General features: G+C 33.3%; 1 pseudogene; it reads left to right on the top strand.

The window, feature by feature from the left end:
• The first annotated feature begins 1,326 nt into the window (after window positions 1-1,326).
• Window positions 1,327-2,109, top strand: LOC100856459 (annotated as a pseudogene).
• Window positions 2,110-20,412: the final 18,303 nt, after the last annotated feature.

Genomic DNA, 20,412 nt, shown 5'->3' on the forward strand with positions numbered 1-20,412 from the left:
TGTAAACACACACACACACACACACACACACAGGAACTATGTGAGCTGATGGATGTGTGAATTTATATCGTGGTAAAGTTCACACCACCAAACATCATGTACGCTTTATATTTACAAATTTATTGTCAAATATATGTCAGCAAAGGTGGAAAAGGGAAAGAGTCAGAGAGAAAGAGAGAGAGAGAGAGAGAGAGAGAGAATTCATCCAAAAGATTTAAAAGTTAATGGGAAAGGAGAATATTTACACACCACTTGTTAAGAATGTAAATTAAAATTTCTGTTATCTGGTTCCTCGTGACAACTGTTTACTAAAAATAAGCAAAAAAATTTGCTTTAATTTAATTATAATTTTAATTTACCTTAAGGTCATTTAAGCCTTCAAATGAAAATTAATTTTGTAATTATAATCTTCATCGCAAAGCTCTTAGGAACATTTCTAGACTTTTCAGAAGAAAAAGAACCCAAGAACTATTCAGAATCTACCAGCTGCAATGGTATGATCTTTTTTTTAAAATTTTTTTTAAGATTTTATTTATTTATTCATGAGAGAGAGAGAGAGAGAGAGAGAGAGAGGCAGAGACACAGGCAGAGGGTGAAGCAGGCTCCATGCAGGGAGCCCGACATGAGACTCGATCCCGGGTCTCCAGGATCACACCTGGGCTGAAGGCAGGCGCTAAACCACTGAGCCACCCGGGCTGCCCTGGTATGATCTTTATGGTCTTTTCAATGGACATACTTTTCTGAGAAATCTGTAAATTTAAACCTTGCAATTAGTATATATTATTAATAGAATTATAGATATTAGTGTACAGAGCACTAAGCCTTAAAATAATCTTTATCACAGAAAAAATAACCTCCGTGTAGAAAGTTAAAACACATTTATTGAGCCCTAAAACTTAAAAAAAAAACATAGAACTATATTTGTATGGAAAATTAAATTTTTATATTTAGACTATGGTTTGAAATAAAATTATGTTTCCAGCATGACACTTCCTTTTCTCTTTATTATAAAGTTTCTGATGGGGAAAGTGAGAGGTATCTAACTTTGGGTGAAGAAGCCTTAATGTTCATGCTGAGTTACATAAATCACAAAGAAATGAAAGCCAGACTCTTAAGTTGGCATAATGCCAACAATGAATAGTTTTTAAAACCCTAGCCAATAGAGGCATTAATCAAATTTTAACAATACCATTTTGGGTGATCTTCCTGGGTCTCAGACTTTCACTCCCATGTTCTCTGGCTCCCTCTTATCCTGTGATACCCAAGCTGGCTACGACTTCTCCCTGACCTCCACCTGTAGCCATAACTCCTTGTGACTGTGCCACCATGTTTCAGGCACACCTGGTCCAGGGCTCCATTGTGAAGAAGGTGCTGGAAGCTCTTAAGGATCTCAACAACTAGACCTGCTGCGACATAAGGTGGAGTAACATAAACCTGCAGAGCCTAGACTCATCCCACATCTCCCTGGTGCAGCTCACCCTGTGCTCTGAGGGCTTCCATGTACACTATGACCACAACTCAGCTATGGGTGTGAATCTCGCCAGCATATCCAAAAAAAAAAAAAAAAGAAAATGTGCAATGAAGGCATCATTACATTAAGGGCCACGGATAATGCGGACACCGTGGCACTAGTATTTGAAGCTCCAAATCAAGAAAAGGCTTCAGACTATGAAATGAGGTTAATAGATTTAGATTTTGAACAACCTGGAATTCCAGAACAAGAGTATAGCTGTCTAGTAAAGAGGCCTTCTGGTGAATTTTCACATATATGCCAAGATCTCAGCCACATTGGAGATGCTGCTGTAATTTCCTGTGCAAAAGACAGAGTGAAATGTTCTGCAAGTAGAGTACTAGGAAAAGGAAATATTAAGTTGTCACAAACAAGTAATGCTGATAAAGAGGAGGAACCTGTCACCATAGAGGTGAATGAGCCAGTCAGGTAACTTTTTCCCTGAGATACCTGAACTTCTTTACAAAAGCCACTCCACTCTGTTCTCCAGTAACAGTATATCTGCAGATGTATCCCTTGTTGTAGTGTATAAAATTGCTAATATGGGATGTATAAAGTACTATTTACCTCTGAAGATGGAGGGTGAAGAAGAATCTTAGGCATCCTTAAAATCCAAGAAAATAAAATTTTGTTCTTTGAGAACTGCTTCTGAGATGCTAACATGTACTTAAGTCTCTTCTGTCACCAAATTTGTACACCTGAATACATAGTAAATGGTTTCTATAAATAACCTATTTTTTCCTCCATTCTTTACAGTTTAAAGAATAAAGTCCAAAGTCAAATCTGGTTTTCTTAACCTAGAAATATTTCTACCTCATCCAGAAATACTCATGATTTTTATAACAAAAGAATTTTTACTCTAAATGCAGTTTACAGAATTCTTTTTTTCAATTTAGATAAAAGTTAATCGAATTTCAAACATCACAAGATGTTGCCTTGATTTGGCCATGAATGTTGCAAGTACCCTAGAGAATTCAGTTCAAACTACTCTCTCATATAAATGTGCTTGTTTTCTCCATCTTGAGCAGCCTGATACAAATACATGCTGCTTATATAGCAATAAGAAGTATTCTAAGTACAGTATAGTACAAGATATTTTGGGGGATTCATTTGCCAAACTTATTTTGGTATTCTAACTTGAGTTCAAGAAATGGACAAGGGAGGGGCACATGGGTGGCTGAGTTGGTTAAGCATTTAACTCTTTATTTCCTCTCAGGTCATGATCTCTGAATGGGTCCTGAGGTCACAGGCTCTGGACTGGACATGGAGCCTGCTTAAGATTCTCTCCTCTCTTTCTCTGCCCCTCCCTCTGATCAATGCTCTCTCTCTCTCTCTCTCTCTCTCTCAAAAAAAAAAAAAAAAAAAAAAAAAAAGGAAAAGAAATGAAGAGGAGAGTAAACCAAATCCTATATAGTTCATTATTTTGTCAATTTGTTAGCAAAAACAAACACTTTTTTCAGAAGCTTTAGTACCCAGAGCGCTGTGAGCTTTTGAAGACTAGCATTGCTATAGGGTGGTGTTTCCTTAACCTAGGGAGCCTTTTACAAGAATATTGAAAATTTTAGTATATCTGTGATAGGACCCAAGGAGTATGTTTGTGCAAAAATTTTACTAGTATAAGTAGGTTTTGGGGGAACTTAATCCCACCAGTTGTGAAACAGACTGTTTTAAGCATTCCTTAGTAATTGGGCCACAATGCCACAAACTAGCATCCTACATATTGAGAATTGCTTCATTAAAGTCTATTTTGTGCATAGTGGTTGAAAATGACTAGTTTCTTTTTAATAGCTGGACTGAGTTCTAGTTTTTGGATGAAGAACTCACTGTATCCAGTAGGTATCTGTTCATTACCATCTGTGTGCCTGGAAGAGGGTTGGAAGGAGATTGGCTGTAAAGGGGCCTGATGGAGGATTTGGAGTAATGAAAATACCTAGACAGTGGTGATGGTTCGAAGATTGTATGTACTTGTCAAATTCACTCTGCTGTACTTTTATTGTATGTAAATTATACTTTAATAAATCTGACATTTAAAAAGGTAAAAAAAAAATACCATTTTTTTTCTTTAAGGTATATGGCTGAGAAAAAATAAGCTGAAAACTCTGATTCTTAAAAGATAAATAAAGATTCATTTAAATATTTATAAGTACAAAATGTCAATATATTGCACAATATGTCTTATTAAGAGAAGAAGGAGGTGAGTGGAATAAGGAGAAAACGAAAAAGAATTATGGAGTTATAGAGTAGTATGGTAAATAGACTCAACAAAATGGATTTTAATAAAATTTACTTAATATTCTAAAATAAAACTGGCAACTTGAATTGTTATGCGATTTGATAAATTTTATCAACATTTGATAAAACAGTTACCACAACTAAAGACTAGGATAAAAGTATAATCATTGTAATTATGACAGGACAAAGTCAGATTTTAGCAAAAAAAAAAAAAAAACAAATGAGTGAAATTTTATACAATTTTATGTCTTTGAAAATAAGAAAAGTTATTTTCTAGGATATATGTAAGGATATTTAAATGTAAACAGGGGGATCCCTGGGTGGCGCAGTGGTTTGGCGCCTGCCTTTGGCCCAGGGCGCGATCCTGGAGACCTGGAATCGAATCCCACGTCGGGCTCCCGGTGCATGGAGCCTGCTTCTCCCTCTGCCTGTGTCTCTGCCTATCTCTCTCTCTCTCTCTCTGTGTGTGACTATCATAAATAAAAATTTTAAAAAAAGTAAAAAATAAATGTAAACAGGACCTTGCAAATATTTTTCTTCTTTAGAGAGAGAGTGCATGTGCATCAGAGCATGACAGGGGGCAGATGCAGAGGGAGAGAGAGAAAGAGAATCCCAAGCAGGCCCCACACCCAATATGGGGCCTATTGTGGGGCTCAATCTACCACCCCCAGACTGTGATCTGAGCTCTTAAATAAGTGAGCTACCCAGGAGCCCCACAAGTGATTCTTTTTAAAATTTAATTTAAAAAGACTTCCTTAAGTAGATTTCTGTGCAACTAATAATGTTTCATATTATACAAACTTATAAAATTATTTTACTAAAAAATTTTGTAATTTGGGGGATGCTTGGGTGGCTTAGCAGTTAAGCATCTGCCTTCAGCTTGGGCGTGGTCCTGGTGCCCCGAGGTCGAGTCCTGCATAGAGCTCCCTGCATGGGGCCTGCTTCTCCCTCTGCCTGTGTCTCTGCCTCTCTGTGTGTCTCTCATGAATAAATAAATAAAATATTTTTTAAAAAATTGTAATTTTGTTTTTAAAGATTTAATACTTCTTGAAATCATTAATATTAACATTTATTTTGTAATACTATTATGTGAATTTGTATGCATTTCATATTTTCTAATGCCTCTATGTAAATGTTAGACTAATTAAATTTTGAGATAAAAATATTCTGAAATAGCTTGGGAAATTAAAACCTTTTTATCATGAATTCTAGAAATAACTTATAATTTTAAAACTTTAATCAGGTGCATATATCTGAAATCTTGGTTCCTAGAAGATAAAAGAATAAAATGTTATTAAAATATGCATGTGTTTATATGCTTCCATTATTTCATTGAAATATTAGATCTTTTTCTCTGGTTCAAGAAATAAACTAGATCTTTTTTGGATACTTGTTAGTGGGTGAAACATATCCTAGACCTATATGCTCTGAGTCAAATTAAAAATTTTGGAGCCTTAATAGAAAATTAGAAGTTATATGGTCACAGCATTAGTGTTCAAAGCAGATACTTTACATCTGTAAACATCTTGACTCTTTGTAGCTCCAGAAGTGAGAAAAGTATGTAATTAACTCTCATGTTTTTTTTAAAAAACTGTACATAATTGATTTTACAAAGTTTAAAACTATAGGCTTTGGTAATAAGCTATTTGATATCAGTTTTAGCAATATATATATATATATATATTTTTTTTTTAAATGGTCTCCTCAGGCTAGGACAACAAAAGCTAAACTAAACAAATTCAAGGGGCTACATCAAGCTTTCACAAAGGGAAGGGAACCATCAACAAAACAAAAAGATGATCTCCTGAATGGGAGAAGATATCTGGAAATCATACATCTGATAAGAAGTTAACACCCCTTAATACCCAAATATATAAAGAACCTATGGAATTTAATGTAATAAAACACAAATAGCCCAATAAAAAATGGCCAGAGGACTTGAATAGACATTTTCCAAAGAAGACCTATAGATGGCCAACAGGCACATGAACAGAGGCTCACTGTTGCTAATGATCAGGAAAATATAAATTAAAACCAGAGTGAGGTATCACCTCATGCCTGTAGAATGGCCATCACCAAAAAGACAAGAAATAACAAAGGCTGGTGTTGATTTGGAAAAAGGGGAACCTTTGTGTACTTGTTGTTGGGATAAGTACAAGCTACTATGGAAAACATTATGGAAAATCCTCAAAAAATTAAAATAGAGCTACCATATGATCCAATCCATTTCTAAAAACAAAACAAAAACAGTAAATCAAACATATGCAACCTCATGTTCATAGCAACATTACTTACAAATAGCCAAAAACATGGGAACAATCTAAATGTCCATTGTTGGATGAATGAACAAAGAGGCTGTGATATATATATATTTTTCCACTATATATATTTTTCACTGTATATATTTTTCACTCTATATATTTTTCATTATATATTTCATTATATATATTTATATATATAGTGAAATATTATTCAGCCGTACAAAATATGAAATCCTACCATTTGTGACACCATGGATGGGCATGGAAGGCATTATTCTAGTGAAATAAGTCTGAAGAAGACAAACACCATATGATCTCATTTAGAGATGGAAAAAAAGTACCTCATAGAAAAAGATACCAGATGTGGTTACCAATAGGGTAGGAGAGTATATGTGTGGGGAGCACTTGGAGGAAGGTGATCAAGAGATACAAATTTCCAGTTGAGATGTAATATAAATAAGTACTAGGGATACAATGTGCAACATCATGACTACAGCTAACACAGCTGTATGATATATAGAAAAGTTATTAAAAGAGTAAATCCTAAGAATTCTCATCACAAACATTTTTTAATTAATTTTTCATCTTTTTTTAATAGTGTATCTATGTGAGATGATGGATGTCAGCTGAACTATTGCAATAATCATTTTACAATACACCTAAATCAGATCATCATGTCATACACCTAAACTTATATAGTGATGCATGTCAATTGTTTCTCAAAACTGTGATAAAAATGTAAAAGGGTGTATTAAATGGGGATCAGCATATCATCCTTAAGGTAATAAAGACCATATTGGAAGAAGTGTTTTATGTGTGCATTAATAATGAACTAACTAAGCAAAATGACTTACCCATTCATGGAATTCTTTAATAGCACAGTACCATGTAGCTGCTGTTAGACCAGTGAATGTTCTCTGTGGACTGGTAGATATCTCCATGCAAAAAAAAAAAAAAAAAAAAAGTAGAGAAAATGAGGTAAAGAGTGACGAAGGGGTGAAATAAAGTTACCCCAATTGATATAAACCTTTTACGGAGACATTTTTGAAATTAGTAATAAAACAAATGATATGCCATTCTGACTCTTAGGAATATAAATCATAGACTTTGATGCACATATTCATGAAAACATTGTAAAGAGATGTTTAGAGCAACATTGATTTTAATATAAAAAAATGGAACTGAAATAAACATCCAAACTTGAGAACAGATAAAACTATTTACTATATGTACATAGAGAATACTATCACCTGAGAAAATATGTGAAAAAACATGACATATATCTATTCAATTGAATGAATCTCATAAATGCTATGCAGCCATATAAATAATCTGCAGAATAATATAATCAACAATGTAATCAACATTATTTCATTGACATATAAAACATGAAAAACAATAGTATGTATTATCTAAAAATATGTACATATGCAATATGAAGAATACATGGGAATTAAAAAGCCAATTCAAAATAGTGGCTATTTTTGTCTGAGATAATTAGAGGGACAAACTCAAAGAGAAGTAAACAGCAATCATTAGCTACATTGGGAGGTGAGTACGTGTAGGATACATGTAGGATGTGGAATACATTTTAAATTCTAAAAATTAGAAAAATTAAATAAGTTAGCAAAATGTAGGGAAGGAAGTTTGACAGTGTTTACATATGTTGTCATATAATGTAAGTTAAAGTCTTATAAAGTAAATAAATGAAAAATAAAGTCTTATTCTTGCATAAGATGGTGCTGTCTTATTGGTTTACTTATTTATGGTTGAGTGTTGCCTTGGAATGAATATTCTATGGGTTACATTTTGGTATTCCAGCAAAGTCTTACAAAGTTCTAAAAGAATATAGACCAGGGATTAGTCTCATATTCTACAGAGGATAGAAGCCATTTAATATTGGAGCAAACGGTCCTAGAAGACTTAATAGCTCCTGAGGGTGTCACAGAACTAAAATATGGCAAAAGTTTTGCCTAAAACTGACCAGCAAAATATCATGCTGTAAGTAACTCTTGTATATGTTTCTGAGGGGACATTATAAGGGTGGTATTGGGAGGCAATAGTAAGTAATGGTTAAAATGTGGATTCTTGAATCATAGTTCTTGAGTGTGAATCATGGCTCAACCGCTTATTTGCTTTATGATTATACTATATCATTGAACCTTACATTCTTTATCTATAAAATGTAGTTAATGAAATTCCCAAAGTCACAGGACTATTAATGGATTTCAATGAAGTAAGAAATGGAAACTCTTCTTTTTTGGTTTTGGTTTTGGTTTTTGGCTTTATTTTTTAATTTTTTTTAATTGTTTATTTTGTAATTTTGTATTTGTGTATAGTTGACACAATGTTACATTAGTTTCAGGCATAAAATATAGTGATACAACATCTCTATACATTATGCTTTGCTCAACACAAGTGTAGTTCCCAACTGTTACCATATGACACTATTACAATATCACTGGCATTCCCTGTGCTGAGGCACAGAAATGCTTAGCACATCTGAAGGTACAATAGTGAGTTGCTTCATATGTACATGTTTACTTTATTACCAAGTATCCGTAGACTTGATTTTTAACATAATTATCTGATGGCATTTCTCATATTTTCTATTTAAAATAAATTGTAATTTAATTAAATATTTGTTTTACTAAAAATATAGCAATTAAAAAAAATAAAAATAAAAATATAGCAATTACTAAATTTGAGATTGCCCCAAATAATGTTATATTTTACTAATGTGGCACTCAATAGTCTGAATAAATTCATTCACATTCTGTAATATAGTAGTATTTCACCATTTAAATCAAAGTTTTGGCCTGTTAACTAGAGCAGAGATGAATTAAGATAGAGCTAAGAAAAACTGCTTCTGAATTAATATAATAGATAATAGATAACCAAGAATTATTGCCCTAATAGTCATGCCCTAAATATCCACAATATTTAGTTAGGAAAGTAGAGCTCAAGCTCAATATATGTGTGTGTGTATATATATGGAAAGATAGATAAAGTGGCACAGCGGTTTGGCGCCTGCCTTTGGCCCAGGGCGTGATCCTGGAGATCCGGGATCGAATCCCACGTCAGGCTCCCGGTGCATGGAGCCTGCTTCTCCCTCTGCCTGTGTCTCTGCCTCTCTCTCTCTCACTGTGTGCCTATCATGAATAAATAAAAATTAAAAAAAAAAAAAAAAAGAAATTAAAAAAAAAAAAAAGATAAAGATAGATAAAAACACAGATCACATTTAATTTACATTTTTCTTTCCAGTACCCAGTATAAATCACTTGAAATATGTTAAGTATAGGCAAATATCTAATAAGCACTTCTTGACAAATAATCGGGAAATGGAGAGTAAAAAGGAGTAAGTGGCAAAAAACAACAATCTGAAAGTAGTCAATGCTTGGACAAATAGTGATACATGTTAATATGCCCTGAAGGCACTAAAGTATTATATACACATTAATATTGAAAATAATTATACTTATCAAGAAGTGGTTGAGTGAGAATCACTGAATTCTGTGCAAGAAACAGTTGTCAAAATTGTAGTATATTTGAGAAAAGTTTACTTAAAAATTTTTAAAAGAATCTAGAATAAAGTTATATGAAGGCTCTAGGTTACACAGTTTTGATTGGCATTTTATTTAGAGAAGTAATAAAACTTCTTTAATATCTTCATAGTAATAAATTTATATGACAACTACCATGGAGGGTAGATTATCATGATGTCTATAGGCTTTCAAGAGTGGTAGTTATAGGTCAACATATCCATTTCTTTCAGGGTAAAAGTGTGTAGTTCCAAACAAACAATAAATAACCAGCTTTGAAATAAACATTAAGAAAGTGCTTTACACTCAAATATCCTTAATTCTTTTATTCCTGTATTATCTTCCCATGATATATACTTTTGTCTCTAATTTTCTGAAGAAGTTAGGTTTCTATTTCAAAATCTTAAGTATAATTTGTCTTCAATATCAATCTCTGATACACTAATACTACATTTTGGGTAGAAGTTTCTAGGATGCTAAAACCAAATTTGTCATGAGCTTATAATTGTAGTTAAAAAAAATGAGGTATTTCTGTTTTCAATTCTAATGTATAAAAAGCATGAATATCATGGCTTCCTTCTTTTCCACAAGAAAATTCCTGACAAACTGAAAATCAGTGACTTTTCTTGGGCCCATTAGAGCACTTCAATAGAGCAGTAGTACAAACCTCACTGTAGACTATGGGGCAAGTTAGATTCAATTTTTCTTACCAGGACAAACGCCTCTGGAGCCATAATGTGGTAGGAATTTTTAAAAATAAATTTTGACAAATTGCTGTCAACTGAGCACAGAGTAGCATGAGAATACAAAATTCTTGAAGGTTCCAGTCTTAGGGGCCTAGATATCTACTAAGGTTTCATTCAAGGAATTTCAGAGGATTCTCCCAGTTAGGTTCCAAAAAATGTCTCCTGCTGGCTCTGAGCATTATAAAACCTACCAAGCACCTCTACATAACAAAGACTTGCTCTCCAGAGAAAATAATTTTGCCTGAGTGTACTCCAGCTGGAGAAATGAAACTGCTCCCCACTCCAGTCTCATCCGTTCTTCCTTTGCAATTTGAGGGGGAGAACATTGTCCTCATGGAACAGAATTTCAAGGCGATAGATTTGGAATACTATAGCCAAGAGACATGGTTAAAAGATAAAGCTAAACACCTGGAGGAGGGAAAGAAGCACAACCCAAAAAAAAACAGGACTATAAAGATTGATATTTGATCATAGAGTTATAAAATTCTTTCCCATCTTAACATCTTACCATCACACTGAAAGGGCTCCAGAATAATACAGAGATTTAAAGTGAAAGATCTCTAAGAAAGAGACTCTATTTGAGGAAGAGAGTGATGGGAAACCCAAAGTTAAGAGGAGACATTAAAAAAAGAGGAGGGATTATTAAATGAAATTTGAAACTTCTGGTATCTCTAACTACTACATATTTTATTTGTTTAGATATGGTTTAACTCATATCCAAATGAATTTTTAGGCCTCTATCCTTCACTGTGTGCCATTTTGTGACTTCCTACTTTGAACTACCTGGCTCTCAATCCAAATTCAAAACACATTTTGGAGCTCCTTTTATTTTTTTTTTAAATTTTTTATTTATTTATGATAGTCACAGAGAGAGAAAGAGAGAGAGGCAGAGACATAGGCAGAGGGAGAAGCAGGCTCCATGCACCGGAAGCCCGATGTGGGATTCGATCCCGGGTCTCCAGGATCACGCCCTGGGCCAAAGGCAGGCGCCAAACCGCTGCACCACCCAGGGATCCCGGAGCTCCTTTTAGCTATATTACCAGGAATATTAAAGGTCCAATCACTGAGCCAGTGGGTGGTCTGATCGGCAGACTAATGTCCCCCAAATGATGTCTATATTCTACACCCTGGAACCTGTAATATGTTTTGTTTCATGGCAAAGGAGATTTAAGTGTCCACATGGAATTAAGACTGCTGTAAACTGAGAGGAAGACTGTTCTATATTATCTGAGGGAGCTCAGTGCAATCACAACAGTCCTTACAAGTGGAAGAGGGTGAAGGACAGTTAGAGAGATGAAAGTGTGAAGAGGACTCAGACCAATTTTGCTAGCTTAGAAATGGAGGAATGGGGGATCCCTGGGTGGCGCAGCGGTTTGGCGCCTGCCTTTGGCCCAGGGCGCGATCCTGGAGACCTGGAATCGAATCCCACGTCGGGCTCCCGGTGCATGGAGCCTGCTTCTCCCTCTGCCTGTGTCTCTGCCTCTCTCTCTCTCTCTCTCTGTGACTATCATAAATAAATTTAAAAAAAAAAAAAAAAAAAGAAATGGAGGAATGGGGCCATGAGTCAAGGAATGTGGGCAGTCTCTAGAAGCTGAAAATAGAAAGGAACAGTTCTTCCTTAGAGCCCTTGGAAAGGAACACATCTTGATTTTAGTCTAGTGACTAATTTTTAGACTTCTGACCTCTAAAAATATAAGATAATAGATTTGTATTGTTTCAATCACTCAGTTTTTGGTAAAAAACTTTACCAAAGTTTTGTTACAAAGCCAATAGAAAAATAGTAGAAGTGGTATGGCCCAGGTCCTGTTGGAAAGACTATGTTTCCCCTCTTAATTTCCATCTTATTTCTCTAGGCCTAGAGTTTCTATTAGCAATTGTAGACATCAGGGCTACAGCTAAGAAATCACTGTCGCCCATTATATCGTTAAACTTGACTTCCAATGAATCATGTATCATTATTAACATATGATGAAGAAATTAAGGCTCAGAAGTTCTTGCCAAAATTCCAACATTTATCAAGGACCAGTCTCAGAATTTTAACTCAGATCTTTGGATTTCAAATCCATCTTTCTCCATGACATCCTGTGCCTTACCATGCAATATAGTTTCAGCTTGCACACACCCACAAAAGGGAACATTTCCAGTCTCTTACATTACTTTCTCCTTATTCATTATTCTTATAATAGCCATTATTTTGTGTGTATCACTAATGTGAAACATTATAACTTAATATTATGGGATGATATTCAATTATATATATTCTTTAATTTCTAGGAGATACTCAAATTTTTAAGTGGATCTACAGCTATATTTCAGAGATACTTCCAACATCTTTGCTCCTTTTTTAGTCAGCCTCAGAATTCACTACAGACTTTTGACCTCCTTTGTTTCAGTGAACTTCTGTGATTCCTATGAAGACCATGTCACCAGATAGGAAAACATGCAGAGGCAAAAATACTTTTGCCTTGGGATAAGAGGTCACAATTGTTCCTCATTACTGCTGCTTTGCTAAATTGCTTATTTCCAAAATTCTGGAGCCTTCTTGCTTACCTAGATCTGGAGTTTTTACAAGTTCCTGGTAGATTATAAATGCCTTGAGGTGGAGATAACACGTTAATTGATTTATATTCACTTGATTGAGCTCAGTGCTTGACTTGAGTGAGGTGTTCAATAAGTTTTGAAAGAAGAATACATGTTGAAGTATTGCTCCTGCTTGTCATTGATGAACTGTCCTGCGAACTCTCCTGTCTGCATGTTAGACATCAGACTCTGGCTACCTAATAGGACATTTGACACCTGTTCCTTTTGATATCTGTTTTTTATATTGTGCTTCTTACTGTGGCAATGTGACCTAAATTTAACATGCATATTTGAAAAGAAATAGTATGGCAAAGAACTAGGCTGAATAGAAATGCAAAATTAACAATTGTCAAACTACATGGGAAAATAAAAAAAAGTAGTCTCCTTTTCTATTTTGTTCTAGTGGACAGAATCCCCAACTTTTCCTTTTATGCTTTTTCAATATTGTATGTGTACAGGGATTTCCAAGAGAGCAGTGGGAAATACAGAAAATTAGGAAGTTTCACATTCAATTTAAATTTTGGCTAGCTTCTATAATATTTTTTTATTTTTGTGTGAATTGCCTTGTAGCTATGAAAAGCAGTTTCTCATTTGAAGGCAGCTAGTAGTCAGGAACTGATTTTATGATTGAATGCATTAGGAAACTCAACTTCATTAGTATAATTATGAAAATGTGGTTCATAGCCTTCGGATATTTTTTTTTCCCCAAAGGAGATACTATCTCTAGGAGACTAACATGTAAGTGTACTCATTTTAAGTAGTAAATATTTGTGAAATATTAAAAGCTGAAATCTTTGAGAAATTATTGTAAGAATTGTTCATTGAGAAAATTTTTATTTATCTTATTATTCATTGCTTTTTCTCTAAAATGTAAAACATGAAATGTGACACAAATAAGTCTTTAAAACAAACAAACCATAGTAAGTGAAATGCAATGATTAAAATAGGCAGAGAAAGTGAAAAGTTAAACATAATAAAATCCCATATATTACATTTATTTTTTTCTCTTTATGTATTTAGTATGTCATTTGTTGAGTTTCATATACCTAAACATTAAATGGAGCTCTAGTCTATTACTACTGTATATATATATTTTAAAAAGCCATAATACTGCTTTATAAAACTTAGTTCCAATTCCATCTGCACTTTTTTTTTTGATTCTCTGAAAATGTAGGTAATGGCTTTTACTAACAAAAAATCTATTATTTTACCTTTTAATTTGTATTAGTCAAAAATATATTGTAAAGAACTGAATGGAAAACATCAAAAGAATATCTATCAGAGATTCTTACTAATTAGAATGACAAAAGGAAAATAAGACCTAACAATTTGGTTTAGGAATGGAAAGATTTCACTAGGCTCCCAGGAGAAGCGCAGCAATAGGGGATTGAATTTACAACATACATTTCATGATTAGACACACTTACAAGAAGAAAGACAAACAAAGCGAAATGTACATATAAATGATCTTTCAAAAGTCAATGTTTATAACCTGATTTAGATATCAGAAATGAAGAAGTTATCATGTTTGTGTGCTTCTGTATGAAGTATCTGGAAGCAGACAGCTAGCTACTGCTTTTCTCTCAGTCAGGCTAACATAGAAAGGCACAATTTCTTCATCTATGAAATATTTAAAACTATATCTTATCCATAATCAGTTTGTACTAATCTCACTTCATAAATAGACTTCATAGATCTTGGAAACTAGCCCTTTATCTGATATGTCATTTGCAAATATCTTCTCCCATTCTGTAGGTTGTCTTTGAGTTTTGTTGACTGTATCCTTTGCTGTGCAAAAGCTTCTTATCTTGATTAAGTCGGTGTCCAACGAAAGATGAATGGATAAAGAAGATGTGGTTTATGTATACAATGGAATATTACTCAGCTATTAGAAATGACAAATACCCACCATTTGCTTCAACGTGGATGGAACTGGAGGGTATTATGCTGAGTGAAGTAAGCCAGTCGGAGAAGGACAAACATTATATGTTCTCATTCATTTGGGGAATATAAATAATAGTGAAAGGGAATATAAGGGAAGGGGGAAGAAATGTGTGGGAAATATCAGAAAGGGAGACAGAACGTAAAGACTGCTAACTCTGGGAAACGAACTAGGGGTGTTGGAAGGGGAGGAGGGCGGGGGGTGGAAGTGAATGGGTGACGGGCACTGGGGGTTATTCTGTATGTTAGTAAATTGAACACCAATAAAAAATAAATAAATAAATAAATAAATAAATAAATAAATAAATAAATAGACTTCAAACTATTTCCATTCTCAGTATCTTCACCATGACCATATTCCAAGCTATGGTCATTTCCAAGTTTACATAGTAACATAGTACTCTAACCAGAATCTTTCTATAGAGAAAAAGGATTAGTATATCAGATAAATAAAATTTTATGAAAGAAAGTATATTAAAAAAAATTGAGTTCCACACAAGTTTGCTTGATATGGAACTTAAAGTTCTTTTCACTTAATTTAATTAAAGTGAATATAGATAATGCCATATTTAATTAATTCTAAATATACATTTTCCTACTTTAAAAAAATCTTTGAAATTGATGTGTCTTATAATCAATGCCATTATATTTGATAAGATACAAATCAAGTGTCTACATATCACGTTGTCTCACCTGTTAGCTGTTCTACAGCTAACATTGCTACCTGGAAGGAAGGAAATGTTATTTTTAAATGGCAGAGGACATTTTCATAGTAGCCAAGTAAGCAGGATTTGAATAAAAAAATATCTCAGCTGTGCCCACCTTATATTATCAAAAATTGTTTGGACCTATGTAGAAAGTTTAGCAGAAATAAAAGGAATTAACAGTAAAGTGGCAAAAACATGGATTCTAAATCAAAATGCCTAGAATACATATACAGATGCACCTCAACTTATGATGTACAGCCCAATAAACCCATTGTAATTTGACAATAGTAACTCAAAAATGTTTTAATATATCTAATCTATTGAACATCATAGCTTGGCTTCACCTACATTGAATATGCTCAAAATACTTACATTAGCCTACAGTTGGGCAAAATCATCTAACACAAAGCCAATTTTATAATATAGTGTCAAATACAACATGTAATTTATTAAATACTGTCTTAAAAGTTAAAAAAAAAAAAAACAGAATGCTTATACAGGTATAAAATGGTTGGTAAGTGTGTCACTTTTTTACCCTCATGATTGACTGGGAGCTACAGCTACTGCCCGACAACACGAGAATATTGTACAGCCCATCACCAGCCCAGGAAAAGACCAAGAATCAATATTCCAAGTACTGTTACTACAGAATCTGTGTTGTTTTCACACCATCTTAAAGCCAAAAATTATAAGTAGAATACTGTAAGTCAGGGACTGTCTTTACTAAAATGATGTCATGTGGCAGGACAGTTAACTCTCTGTGTCAACAAAATGCAGATAACAATAATAATTTCAAGTATTTTTGAAGCTGAACAGAAATCACATAGTCCAGTACCTAACAGATAAGTTGTGCTCCCCACATTATATGTTATTGCTTGTTATTGATTATTAAATGCATTCAATTGAGGATTTAAAACCTCATCAGAACTTTAGATAATTAGTGTCATTCACTCTATGCATATTATTCAATCTATATCTAGTTGGTGTTATCAAAGCACAGGTATTGAAAATACAGCATATGCCTGGCTTCTGAGGAATACATAATATAATAGGTAGCCAAACTAAAAAACAAGTATAAATAAATATTTATGGTGATAGAATATTGCTATTAAAGAATTACATCCAAATTAAGGTAGGTTAATAAAATACAAAGTTGCTTAATAACTTTTTATTACAATTCATTTACATTCCAATTTCTTATTGAGATAAAATATGTTGAAACTCTTATGTAAGCATAAATTCATCCTATTTTTTAAGAAAAGACATACATGTTTTTGTATATTCCAAATTTTTGAAATTTTATTTCCAAGACATCATGCTTTTTATAGTTTGTGTAGCATACAATATGATACAAAGTTATTTTTAATTAATATTTACATCACTTAAGAACAACTCCTGTCTTTTCCAAATGTTAACTGTTTAAGCATAACATTTTTACCAAATTTGTGGGTGCATTTTTACTTCACTGAGAGCTTGGATTACTTTTTCTTTACGGGATGAGTCTACAGTTCCAAATGCTCACATTTCTATCATGGAAGGAGGTTAATTATGTTTATATACTCAACATTCGGGAAAAAAAAAACAAACATTTTATGAGTAATTTTCTAAAAACTAAAAGAAGACACAAGCCAAAAAGCTCTGACTTAGCAATGTCTAAGAAATATTATTTTGCCATGCTCAGAGCCTAATGATTTTACAAGGCTTTATAGCTTTTTACTGAAACTTTTTCTATTTTTGTTCATTTTGTCATTTTGTTCTTTTTATCTACATTTAAAAGGAGCTTGTTTAACCCATATTGATAGTCAAGAAGTTAAAAAAAATCTGAAAAACAATCTTGCATTCAAATTTAGGTCTGTGCCAAACATTGTACAGGGGAGCCAAGTTTCCATAATGTTCTTTATGTTCATGCCATGTATGGCTTCAGAGATCACGAATTCTATTGTATAATTACTGTTGAAAATTAGCAATTAGTTTTCTTTGTAATCAATTATTTAACCAGCATCGAATCCTGTTAAAGTCCAAAAATACTTTTTTGTTACCAAAATAATAGAGCTAAATTGGTATATCTAAATAATATTCTCTTAATAAAGCCCAAGATGATACTTGTTATGCCTTGATGAAAAGCAATCAAATTGACAAATTGACAATCAAATAACCTCCTGGGATAGCTTTTTTTTCACACTCCCAAGAATTTTTTTTAATTTTAATGAAAATATCAATTCACAAGTAATGGAGGGACATATATTTATAGTAATTAAAATAAAAGAAAATCAGACCGTAATATAAGGAGACAAACCATGACATCCAACTTGAAAGATTGTTAGCAGAATCTGTATCATCTTATACTCCAGACACTTTTCTTTGGGGTTCAGTATTTATTTGGCCATTTTTAAAAATAAAATTTCTACAGGTGTTAGAAAAATAATTAAATTAAACTTGCTTTTGGTCAATATTTATATCTATATACAACCACTAGCCTAAGTGTAATAATGTGTTGTCATAATTTTCTGTAGTCCTACTCATATTTTAAATATTCTCTGTTGATTTATGATAAGCTTATTTAGTAAATTTATCCATTTATTCATGTATTTCTGAAAGTTTTGGATTAAATATTTTCATAGCAGTTTTGAATACATTATGAACATAATTATATTCTAGGTTTTAACTGTAAATAAGGTATATATATATTGGGCTCATTTAGTTTTTCACGTTATATTTTTTATTGCTAATATTATTATTACCTGCCTTCTTCATTTTTGCTGTTAATCTCATGCTATATATTTTTTCATTTATATTTTCAAACTTTTTATAATTTTTTAGATGTCTCTTCATTCTCTAAAAAAATCGGTTTAGATTTTTAAAATATTTTTCTTAAAGACTCAATATCTTAAATCTCAATTCCTTTCTCTTAATAAAATCATTTTTATGAAAGACTTGTTATACTTTTAAAAATAGTATTCTTTTGACTTTGTATTAATTGTTTCATTATTGGTAAATTATTCTGGTTTTGGATTTTTTTAAAAAATCTATGGTACTAGTTTTCCTCAAATATTGCCATTTTGGTAAATATTTTTGAGACCTTGGGTGCCAGGCTGGCTCAGTTTGGTGAAGGGTGCAACTCTTGATCCTGGGGTTGTGAATTCAAGCCCCACGTTGGATGTAGAGATTACGTAAAACTATCTAAAACATATGTGTGTGTGTGTGTGTGTGTGTGTGTGTGTGTGTATATATATTTTTTGAGACTCTTATAAGTCAGATTTTGTGCTAGTCCCTGAAGGTAAAATGAGCCACCCATGTAATAATTACCCATTTCTTTGGCAGACAATGAAAACTCTGAATAGAAGAATCTGCTGTTATGATTAGGGTGAGATTTGGTTCTGGACATACAGCTAGGCCAGCTGTACAGTAGAAGGAAGCTGCAAATTCTTTCTAGAAACATTTAGTTATCAAAATCACTTTCCTACTTCCTTGCCCTCAGAGAAATATCCAGCCTTCTTTTGTCTAAAGCAGCACACTGATATGCAATATTCAAATACAAAAATATTTCCTTTTCCTTTGCGCATGTATTTGTGTGTTTTCTTTGTTGTTTTGTTGAGATCCAGTGTTACTTCAGGTTCTGCTTTTCTCTCTCCTGCATTGGCCTTCGAAATTCCTTGCTATTGGCCTTCAAAATTCCTTACTAGAGTTAGTCTGTGAATTGGTAATAGGAATGGGTTTGGTAGGGGAACCACTTCCAAAATCCTACTTCGTGAGGATAGGCTGCCAAAAGGGCCTAGACTTAGCCAAAATTGTTTGTATTAGATGATATACTGCATGTTCTGCATGTGAATTTGAGATTTCTTTGGAAACCCGATCCCCTCATCACACCTCAGGTAATGGTGATAAAAATAATGAACTTTATGCGTGTATTTGGCACTATGGTTGTTGTTCTGGTCCTCTATCAATTAAAATCAATCTATTCTGCAATCTTCAAGGAATCTCTTAATACTTAGCCAATATCATTATAAGCTTTTCCTGCAAATCTATTCCTCCATTTCATGTAATTTGGTATGAAAAAGGAAGTAAACTCATGTACTAAACGTTTTGTTCTCATTGCCGACCCATAAAATTCCTGTTTCTAATATTAAAAATACAATATGCTCTGTTAGAATAGAATGTGGGTAGAAGTGAGTATTCTAAGAAAAGTAAGCTAATACAAACTTAAAATTTTACAAGTATATCTAAAAGTAATAAATTATACATACTTTAGCACAGAAATTAGTTTAATTACTTTTTGAATTAAAATATATCTAAATAAGCATAAATAATGAATACATATTCTATAGTTTTTTCAACAATCTTTATTGATAATGACTTTGAAATCAACCATTTTTCTCTATTTTAAAAAAATAGTGTATATAGTGTGGGTGACACACCATAAACTGATCTGTAATGAGTCATGTTTTGTATAACCTTTACCCTTGAGTGCCAGAAGAACCAATAACCTGCTCCTGACCAGTAGAATAAAGATAACGGGATGGCATCCCCTTGATTCAATTGTATTATCTGGAAAAGGTGATAGGGATTGTCACTCTTATGCTTACATTGTTATATACTAGAGCAGAACAGGCTGTCCTCTTGGCTTTGTTTTTGTTTTGTTTTGTTTTGTTTTAAAGATTTTATTTATTTATTCATGAGAGACACAGAAAGAGAGGCAGAGACATAGGCAGAGGGAGAAGTAAGCTCCCTGTGGGGAGCCTGATGTGGACCCTGGGATCATGACCTGAGCCAAAGTCAGACACTCAAACATTGAGTCACCCGGGGGCCCCTCCTCTTGGTTTTGAGGAAGCAAACTATTACCTTGCAAACATGCTTGGATAATTTCCTCATGTAATGATTTTTATTTTCATTACA

This window comes from Canis lupus, chromosome 38 (genome assembly GCF_011100685.1).
Source record: "Canis lupus familiaris isolate Mischka breed German Shepherd chromosome 38, alternate assembly UU_Cfam_GSD_1.0, whole genome shotgun sequence".
NCBI lineage: Eukaryota > Metazoa > Chordata > Mammalia > Carnivora > Canidae > Canis > Canis lupus.